Raw genomic sequence first — 11,221 nt, forward strand, 5'->3', positions numbered from 1 at the left:
CTGTTAGTCCCTATTTATCCCTGCTATACAGATGAATAAATCGAGACAGCTTGGGACTGGGGATGCCCCTATGAAGCTGGGACTCCAGTTAAGGTTTTCCGCCACTTAAAGCGCTTTTCTCTGGCATGGTTGGTAGCTGTGGTAATGCTTTACCACTCTGTTCCTCCCCATCACCTACCACACACACAATTCCTCATTTCCTGCTTGCACGGTCCTGGGTCATTCAAGATTAATACCACTGACTCATTCAACAGGTGGGGAACAATTTGGGCAAAGCACCAGGCCGTGAGTGTGCTGTGGTGGGAGAAAAAAAAAAGGAGACACTCCTTCCTCTTAAGGAATGCAATCCAGCGGTGGGTGCATTTTCTAAAACGCCGCCACCGCGTTATGTACAACCCAAATAACTCCAATGCAGTGCTATTAACAAATGCTTCGCTAAATGCTACGTGCTAAATGGAGGTGTGTTCAAAGGAAATGACTTGATAGAAATACCAAGGACGGACCAGGTGCAGTGGCTCATGCCTGTAATCCGGGCACTTTGGGAGGCCAAGGTGGGCGGGTCACTTGAGGTCAGGAGTTTAAGACCAGCCTGGCCAACATGGTGAAACCCCAAATCTAGTAAAAATACAAAAAAATTAGCCTGGTGTGGTGGTGGGCGCCTGTAATCCCAGCTACTCAGGAGGCTGAAGCAGGAGAATCGCTTGAACCGGGGAGGCAGAGATTGCAGTGAGCTGAAATCATGCCACTGCACTCCAGCCTGGGTGAGGGAGGGAGACTTTCAAAAAAAAAAAAAAAAAAAAACAACAAGGAAGGGCCTCAGGGAAAGGACCTACTTTACACATTTTATTGGGTTTGGTTCTGAGAAGGAATCCTGGAACCCTGCATTGTAGGTTTCACTTCCTGTTTAACAGATGAAAAGTCCAAATTCAATGAAGGTGGGTGCTTGTCCCCACAGTAGGAGCAGCCTGTGGTTAGGTGAGGGAAGGACAGGATGACAGGAAGGGCTTTCCAGAGAATCAGTTGCAAAGCTGGACCATGGAAATTCCTTCTATCTCTCTTAATTTAGTGTCAACAAAAAGTCTCAGTGCAGACAAACCCACTGAGCTTAATTTGGGAGAAAAAGCCATGGAGAAGACCCTTTAGAATGCACTTCCGAACTACATACCAAATGGGGTGCCTGCAAGGGGGTCGTTCTCCTTGTCTTTAGAAAAAGGGAATTGAGAAGAACATTTAGAATGAACCTCCGAACTACAATTAGGATCCTAAACATCTTCCTAGGAGAAAAAAAAAGCAACAGCTCACAATAAACCAAGGACCATCAACCAAACAAGAGGTCCAGGGCTCAGGAGGACTTACTAAGAGGAGAAGCTGAAAGTCGGTGAGGCATTTATTTATTTATTTGTTTATGAGACAGGGTCTCTCTCTTGCCCAGGCTGGAGGACAGTGGCCTGATCATCGCTCACTGCAGCCCTGGCTTCCCTGGACTCAGGCAATCTTCCTCCCCCAACCTCCGAAGAGCTGGGACTATAGGCCCCCACCACCATGCCAGGCTAATTTTTGTATTTTTGTAGAGATGATGTTTTCCCATGTTGCCAAGGCTGGTCTTGAACTCCTGGGCTCAAGTGATCTGCAGGGAGGGCTTTCAAGGACCCCTGTTGGTACCTTAGCTCCAAGTTCAGGCAACTCCTTCAGGGTTCTGGGTTCTCTCTGAGGCCCCATGTGTTCAGTTGTCAAATTATTGTCAATGAAGAGTCAAACTCTTCAAGAGATTTATTCTGAGCCAAATATGAGTGACCAATGACCCGAGACAGCATCAGTAGATCTTGAGAGCATGTGCCTGAGGTGGTAGGGCTCCAACTTGGTTTTAAACATTTTAGGGAGATAAAATAAGATACTAATCAGTGGCTGGGCATGATGGCTCATGCCTGTAATCCTAGCACTTTGGGAGGCGAAGGCAAGTGGATTGCTTGAGCTCAGGCATTTGAGACCAGCCTGGCCAACATGGTGAAACTCCATCTCTATTAAGAAAAGAAAAAAAAGGAAAAAAAGACATCAGTCAATACATGTAAGATGTACATTGGTTCGGTCTGGAAAGGCAGGACAACTGGATGCCAGGGCTTTCAGGTCAGAGTCAAAGATTTTCTGATTAGCAATTGGTTGAGTTATTTAAAGACCTGGAATCATTAAAAAGAAGAAAAAGGCCGGGCGTGGTGGCTCACACCTGTAATCCCAGCACTTTGGGAAGCCGAGACAGGCGGATCACCTGAGGTCAGGAGTTTGAGACCAGCCTGGCAAATATGGTAAAACCCTGTCTCTACGAAAAATACAAAAAAAAAAAAAAAAAAAAATAGCTGGGCGTGGTGATGCATGCCTGTAATTCCAGCAACTCCGGGAGGCTGAGGCAGGAAAATCATTTGAACCTGAGAGGCAGAGGTTGCAGTAAGCCGAGATTGCACCACTGCACTCCAGCCTGGGCGACAAAGCGAGACTCCATCTCAAAAAAAAAAAAAAGGACCTGGAATCATTAAAAAGGAATGTCTGGATTAAGATAAGGGGTTTTGAAGACCAAGTAGCAGGCCTCAGAGGTCTTATCAGACCAAAAATAGGTGCCAGACTCTTAAGTTATTTCTCTCCTGGATCAGGGAAGATAATTGGAAAGGAATGGGGATTCTCTACAGAATGTAGATTTTCCCCACAAGGGACAGCTTTGCAGAGGCATTTAAAAATATGTCAAGGAAATCTAATTTTTTGTTTTGTTTTGAGACAGAGTCTTGCTCTGTTGCCCAGTCTGGAGTGCAGTGGTGCAATCTCAGATTACTGTAACCTCTGCCTCCCAGGTTCAAGCAATTCTCCTGCCTCAGCCTCCCTAGTAACTGGGGTTACAGGTGCATGCCACCATGTGGGCTAATTTTTATTTTTTTTGTATTTTTAGTAGAAACAAGGTTTCCCCATGTTGGTCAGGCTGGTCTCAAACTCCTGACCTCAGGTGATCTGCCCACTTTGACCTCTCAAAGTGCTGGGATTACAGGTGTGAGCCACCATGCCTGGCAGTCACAGAAATCTAATTTGGAGTAAAATTCTTCAATTTCTTTCAGGGCCTGCTATCTGTCATGTGATGCTATACTAGAGTTAGCCTGGAATTTGGTGTCTTATTGCTACAAAGAATCCACCTTGTCAGTCTTAAGATCTGTTTTAATGTGAATGCTGGTCAGCTATGCCTGAATTACAGCAGGGAGAGGGGTATAATGAGGCATGTCCGACCTCTCTTCCCATCATGGCCTGAACTAGCTTTTCGGATTAACTTTGGAATGCCCTTGGCCGATGAGAGGGGGTCCATCAATAGGTTGGGGGGCTTCAAATTTTATTTTTGGTTTAGATTAGGAACAGGAATTCTGAGAAGGCTAACATGGAAACTCAGGTCAGCACTCTTGGCCTGCACACACATCTGCCTTTTTTTTTTTTTTTTTTTTTGAGACAGAGTCTCATTCTGTCACCTTGGCTGGAGTGCAGTGGTGCAGTCTCAGCTCACCACAACCTTCGCCTCCTGGGTTCAAGTGATTCTCCTGCCTCAGCTTCCCGAGTAGCTGGGATTACAGGCACGCACCACCACACCTGGCTAATTTTTGTATTTTTAGTAGAGATGAGGTTTCACCATGTTGGCCAAGGTGGTCTAAAACCCCTGACCTCAGGTGATCCACCCACCTCAGCCTCCCGAAGTGCTAGGATTACAGGCGTGAGCCACCATACCCAGCCACATCTACCTTTCTGTTTTTTTTTTTTGTTTTGGTTTGGTTTTTTTGAGACAGAGTCTCACTCTGTCACCAGGCTGGAGTGCAGTGGCATGATCTCGGCTCACTGCAACCTCCATTTCCCAGGTTTAAGTGATTCTCCTGCCTTAGCCTCCCGAGTAGCTGGGACTACAGGCATGCACCACCACGCCCAGCTAATTTTTGTATTTTTAGTAGAGATGGGGTTTCACCATGTTGGCCAGGATGGTCTCAAACTCGTGATCTGCCCATCTCAGCCTCCCAAAGTACTGGGATTACAGGTGTAAGCCACCACGCCGGGCCCACATCTACCTTTCAAACCATCCCCTGGACCAGTCTAGAAATTCTAGAGCTATGTCAGGGACTGGGGATACGGGGCAAAGGCCCAACCCAGGAGAGGGCCCTGGGTTCCCATCTTCCAGTCACCAGGGCAGCTCTGCTTTTACACATTTTACATCACCTGTGAGCTATGAGGGACCCAGGGAAAGTATTTCATTGGCATGAGATCCTCCTCCCAGCAATTCCCCCACAGCTGCCTCTGGGCCTGTGAATGAATGGAAAAGTCTCAGAGTTACGTCACCAGGAAGAGTGAGCAGGAGGGGGTCAAGAGGCAAATGGGCCATGGAGCCACTTGCTCAGAAACCAGAAGCATGAGCTCAACGGCACCAACAAAGAGGTGGACATTCAAAGGGAATTAACCACAGGCCTTTCCTCTCCACCAGGCTCTAAAACCTTCTGCTTTCAAAAATATCATCATCACCCACACAATTCTACTTCTATTTCCCCTATGGCTGTGGGATATTTTATCAAGAGGGTGAAAAAAGTAAAAGTACAAAAGTGAGTATTTTGTCCAAAGATGTGAAATTGCTTAACAGGGCCAGGGAGCAGGGAGGCTAGAACGGCCCTCCATTTGACAATCTCCAAGGCCGTCTGTGAGATACTATGGATACAGCAAGCCCAGGACATGGGGTCACTGCTGAACTTTCTGGTTATGAGATAGGATCCCCTTCAGGGATAAAGAGCCAGGAAAGACGATGACAAGTCACACACAAGGAATGACCAATTACAGTTGTGGATTGTCCTGATACTAGCTAGAGAGAAGACTAAACATTGTAGCTAATATATCTTTTTTTTTTTTTTCTGAGATGGGAGTCTTTGCTCTGTCGCCTGGGCTGGAGTGCAGTGACACTATCTCAGGTCGCTGCAACCTCTGCCTCCCAAGTTCAAGCGATCCTCCTGCCTCAGCCTCCTGAGTAGCTGGGAGTAACAGGTGCACGCCACCGTGCTCAGCTAGTTTTTTGTATTTTTAGTAGAGATGGGGTTTCCCCATGTTGTGCAGGCTGCTCTCGAATTCCTCACCTCAAGTGATCCGCCCACTTCGGCCTCCCAAAGTTCTGAGATTACAGGAGTGAGCCCACCGTGCCTGGCCACTAATATATCATTGTTAAGATTTAACGTTTTGTTCTTTTATCCATTTGTTCCTATTAGGTGTTTTTCATGGCTTTAACAGTGGACTTCAGGAGTCATGGTTAAGCAATAGGTGTGGGGCAGGTAACTGACCAAACCTCTCCTCTGAGTCTCTGCTTTCTCACCTGTAGAGTGAGGATACTTACCTCCCTCCTAGGGCTGTCAGGATTAAATGAGATATCAGGTAAAGACCTTAGCACAGTGCCTGGCACATGGTAACTGCTCTGTTCACTTTGTCACTATAAGCTCTTCTGGTTTATTGTAAAGTATATAATGCAACCCAAGGGAAGCAAAATTCCATGAATAAAAAAAGTCATCTCATTATAACTTGCCACAAATTATAAAATCTCTAATAAAAATGAAGGTGTGTAGTTAGTGGCAGAAGTTTGTCTAGAACTAGATCTGTCCAGTGCTCAATACTCTGTCTACTATGTCACAAACTTCAGGACAAGGTTAAGTGGGAGAAAAGGTACTGCCTGGAAGGGGAATACAAAGAGGGACTTCTGGGGTCCTGGTAAGTTTTTTTTTTTTTTTTTTTTTGAGATAGAGTCTTGTTCTGTTGCCCAGGCTGGAGTGCAGTGGCGCCGTCTCAGCTCACTGCAAGCTCCGCCTCCTGGGTTCAAGCGATTGTCCTGCCTCAGCCTCCTGAGTAGCTGGACAACAAGTGTGCACCACCACACCCGGCTAATTTTTTTATTTTTAGTAGAAGTGGGGTTTCACCATATCGGCCAGGCTGGTCTTGAACTTCTGACCTCAAGTGATCCACACACCTTGGCCTCCCAGAGTTAGGATTATAAGTGTGAGCGCCTGGCCCTGGTAAGTTGTTTCTTGATCTGGGTGCTGGTTACACAAGTGTGTGCAGTTTGTAAAAATTCAATGAGCTGTACATTTGTGTGCACTTGTCTGCTATATATTAATAACAATTTATTTATTTTTGAGACCAAGTCTTGCTCTGTCACCCAGGCTGGAGTGCAGTGGCGTGATTTCGGCTCACTGCAAACTTCACCTCTCAGATTCAAGTGATTCTCTTGCCTCAGCCTCCTGAGTATCTGGGACTACAGGTGCCCGCCACTGTGCCCAGCTAATTTTTGTATTTTTAGTAGAGATGGGGTTTCACTATGTTGGCCTGGCTGCTCTCAAACTCCCAACCTCAAATGATCCGCCCACCTTGGCCTCCTAAAGTGCTGGGATTACAGGCGTGAGCCATTGTGCCCAGCCCAATAACAATTTAAAACAAAGGGAACTGTCTCTGGATATAGTTATATGGATTCACTGTATTAAAGGACAAGAGTAAGATAAAGTCTCTGAGGGTTCACTGCTTGTCCAAACAGAAAAAAAAAAAGATTGTGAGCTGAGAGTGGTTGCTCATGCCTGTTATCCCAGCACTTTGGGAGGCCAAGGTGGGAGGATCGCTTGAGTCCAGAAGTTTGAAACCAGCCTGGGCAACATAGCGAGAGACCCTGTCTTTATTAAAAAAAAAAAAAAAAAAAAAAGACTAGGTGCAGCAGCTCACACCTGTAATCTCAGCACTTTGGGAGACTGAGGCAAGTGGTGGATTGCCTGAGCCCAGGAGTTCAAGACCAGCCTGGGCAACATAGTGAGATCCTGTCTCTATTAAAAAATAATAATAAATTGTGTACTACAGATTTGGCTGCAATATGCACGGTTTTCCATGGGCTTTTGATTATCTGTGACAGTTCAAAACTATAAGTTGTTTCATTAGAATATTGGTGGGTTGGTTTTTACAAATGTCTTCGTCTGTGTGCATATCTTACATAGGTAAACACTGAGAGGGCACTGAAATAAAAACTAACATTTATCATCTGACCAAAGGAAAGCATAGGAAACCTAATACACTATCCAGGCCAGAATTATGGGCTCCATCTGTCTCTTGCATTTCTTTTCTTTTTTTTTTTTCTTTTTTTTTAAATGGTGTTTGCTCTTGTTGCCCAGGCTGGAGTGCAATGGCGGCGTGATCTTGGCTCACCGCAGTCTCTGCCTCCTGGGTTCAAGCAATTCTCCTGCCTCAGCCTCTCGAGTAGCTGGGATTACAGGCATGCGCCACCATGCCTGGCTAATTTTGTGTTTTTAGTAGAGACGGGGTTTTGCCATGTTAGCCAGGCTGGTCTTAAACTCCCAACCTCAGGTGATCTGCCCACTTTGGCCTCCCAAAGTGCTGGGATTACAGGCTTGAGCCACCATGCCCAGCCTGCTTCTTGCATTTCTATTATTTCTATGAAGAAAACCAATTGGCAAATATTTCCTTAGTTCCCATCACAAAGCACTGAGCTGGGTACTAGAGCTGGAGGTTCCTGGAGCTAGGAACCTCAGGATGGGTATGAACACAAAAAATGGAAGGGAGGGAGGGGGCAGGATGAAGTAGGGAGGACGTGTGACAGATCAATGTAACAAGAGTCACGGCACTGAGCTGGAGAGTGCAGGGGCCCACAGGCAGGGTCAGGTCTGCCAGAGAAGTGCAGGGAGGAGGCCTCCTGGAGGAGGTGGTGCCCAAGCTGCATCTTCAAAAATGGGCAGTTGGGCCCTGGCAAACATGGAGGCCTGGCATTCCAGAAAAGGGAGCAGGGTGAGCAGGGGCACTGAAGCAAGGCTCAGCAGCACATAGTGATGGGGAGCTGCCTCGGGATGAGGATGGTCAAGGGCACAGAGGTGTGATGACCAGGGCAAGGTAAGGAATGAATGTGATAAGGTTCCACAGAGGTTCCCCATGGGAAGGCCTCATCTGCTGTTGAGGAGTGTGACCTTTCTGTAGCTGATGGGGAGCCCCTCAGGGCTTAAGCTAGGTGGTGGCTGGCTCAGTTCTGCTGTGAAAGAATGCTCACTCTGGCTGCAACATGGAGAGGCAGGCACAGGGAGGTGGAGGTTACTATGCAGCTGAAAGACAGGAGGATCGCTTGAACCCGAGAGGCGGAGTTTGCAGTGACCTGAGATGGTGTCACTACACTCCAGCCTGGGCGACAGAGCAAAGACTCCGTCTCAAAAAAAAAAAAAAAAAAAAAAGAAAGTATATTAGCTACAATGTTTAGTCTTCTCTCTAGCTAGTATCAGGACCATCCACAACTGTAATTGGTCATTCCTTGCATGTGACTTGTCATCGTCTTTCCTGGCCCTTTATCCCTGAAGGGGGTCCTATCTCATAACCAGAAAGTTCAGCAGTGACCCCATGTCCTGGGCTTGCTGTATCCATAGTATCTCACAGACGGCCTTGGAGATTGTCAAATGGAGGGCCGTTCTAGCCTCCCTGCTCCCTGGCCCTGTTAAGCAATTTCACATCTTTGGACAAAATTTCACTTTTGTCCTTTTTCCTTTTTCATCCTCTTGATAAAATATCCCACAGCCATAGGGGAAATAGAAGTAGAATTGCTGGGAAGCAACCAGGAAGGAAGTAGTGGTGGCACATGCCTGTAATCCCAGCTACTCGAGAGGCTGAGGGAGGAAATGGAAGTAAAATTGCCAGGAAGCAACCAGGAAGGGCTGTGGCAGCTGCCAGGCAAAGGTCTGAACTCTGCCAGGGGCTTTGAGGCTGGGAATGCTGAGTAGGGTGGCAGAATGTGCACACTGTGGTTCCCGAATGAATGGCTCTGAGGGAGGAAGGCGTCTTGGATGATCCCAGGTTTGGGGATTGGGTGAGGCAGGATGGGTGGCAGTGCTACTCACAAAGAGGAAAGGCAAGAGGAGGCAGTCAGGGGACATGCTGAGTTTGAGATTCCAGGCACAACTTCAGTGGGTGAATAGGTGGCAGGAAGAAGCCAAGAGAGAGACTTGAAATCAAGACAGGAAAAAGCTGATGGGGCAAGGTCCTGATACTGGAGTAGTGGAGGGGAAGCTCCGGGTGGAGGTTACTATGAAGCTGAAAGCACAGCTCCAGGCTGAGGGTGGGGGAGAGGACTGAGGAGCGCAGAGAGGTTTGTTAGCCGGGAGGTGGGACACAGAGGGAGTTCACACCTGATGGGTTGAAGGTTCTCAGATGTGAGCTGAGCCTGGGAGCTGACATTCTGAGAATGGCCGAAGGGTACACAGCCATTGTGGGGACTGGGAAAAGGAAGTGACCAAAGTCAGGTAAAAGACTTGCTGAGGTGGACTCCTGAGGGTGACACTGAGGGTGAAGCGATTGTGTTTTTGGTTATCTTTTGCTTTTTTTGTTTGTTTGTTTTTTGTTTTTGTTTTTTTTTTCTTTTTCCTTTTGAAGACAGAGTCTTGCTCTGTCACCCAGGTTGGAGTGCAGTGGGGCGACCTCGGCTCACTGCAACCTCTGCCTCCCGGGTTCAAGCAATTCTCCTGCCTCAGCCTCCCAAGTAGCTGGAACTACAGGCGCCCGCCACTATGCCCAGCTACTTTTTGTATTTTTTGTAGAGACATGGTTTTGCCATGTTGCCCTGGGAGGTCTCGAACTCCTGAGCTCAGGCAATCCACCCACCTCGGCCTCCCAAAGCGTTGGGATTGCAAGTGTGAGCCACTGTGCCCAGCTCTTTTTACCATTTACTGTGGACTTTTTTTTTTTTTTTTTTGAGACGGAGTCTTGCTCTGCCACCCAGGCTGGAGTGCAGTGGCCGGATCTCAGCTCACTGCAAGCTCCGTCTCACGGGTTTATGCCATTCTCCTGCCTCAGCCTCCCGAGTAGCTGGGACTACAGGCGCCCGCCTCGTCGCCCGGCTAGTTTTTTGTATTTTTTTAAGTAGAGACAGGGTTTCACCGTATTAGCCAGGATGGTCTCAATCTCCTGACCTCGTGATCCGCCCGTCTCGGCCTCCCAAAGTGCTGGGATTACAGGCTTGAGCCACCGCGCCCGGCCTTTTTTTTTTTTTTTTGAGATGGAGTCTTGCTCTGTCACCCAGGCTGGAGTGCAGTGGGGCATGATCTCGGCACACTACAACCTCCACCACCAGGGTTCAAGCGATTCTCCTGCCTTAGCCTCCCGAGTAGCTGGGACTACAGGCGCCCACCACCACGTCTAATTTTTGTATTTTTAGTAGAGATGGGGTTTTGCCATGTTGGCCAGGCTGGTCTCGAGCTCCTGACCTCAAGTGATCCACCTGCCTCAGCCTCCCAAAGTGTTGGGATTACAGGCGCAAGCCACTGCACCCAGTCTTATTGTAGACTTTTGAGGCGTGTCTCCCTAACTCCCAGACTCAAATGATCCTCCTGGCTTAGCCTTCCGAGTAGCTGAGATTTTAGGTGCACACCATGGCACCTGGCTTTATTGTCAATTTTTAATAGTCCCAAGGCCGCTACCATGATTTTAGAAACAGACCAATGACAAAAGCTAGATCTCTAAAGACATGTACCCTTAAGGAGAAATATCCTGTTACAGAGACATGGGTGTAATTGAGTTGCAAGCAAAGATGTGACAGAGGTAGAGCTCCCAAAACGATTGGACTTCTTGAAATGTTTCAGGGGCAAAGACACATCCTTCCACCCAACACACAGCTACACAAAGGCTACTGTATCCTGGCCCCTTTGCCTCTGTGGACCCATGGAGACGTGGCAGGACCTGAAGTAATGGGCTCACAATCTTTATTTACTTTTAATTTGCAAAGCAACAACCTCAGACAACTCTCAACCTTTTGTGAACTGTTAATTTATCATTTTCCCATCAATGACCTGATTCCAGCTTAATTCTGCAATTCCAGCTAATCTGGTTTCCTTTTTTTTTTTTTTTTCTAGAATATTTTGTGTTTCTACTAGGTAAGGAGGAGTTAAAAAAAAAAAAGTTTCAAAAAGCTTAATATAAAGTCTTGAGACTTAAAAAAAGATCCAATATCTTCTACAACCCAAGTTCCTTTTACTAATCAAACTCCAGAACTTAATGTCAGGTGGGAAACCATCCCATCTGTTCTCCCTTACTGCTAGGGAGGCTCCTGTATTTTCCCCGATGAGAATCTTCCTTCTATTGGACAAATGATGGGACTTCACAACCTCTCCCTAGCACCTAGTACAGCGATGGTACCTAAGTCCTCAATGACTGCTGG

The sequence above is a fragment of the Trachypithecus francoisi genome, unplaced genomic scaffold, assembly GCF_009764315.1.
Source record: "Trachypithecus francoisi isolate TF-2019V2 unplaced genomic scaffold, Tfra_2.0 Lachesis_group3, whole genome shotgun sequence".
NCBI lineage: Eukaryota > Metazoa > Chordata > Mammalia > Primates > Cercopithecidae > Trachypithecus > Trachypithecus francoisi.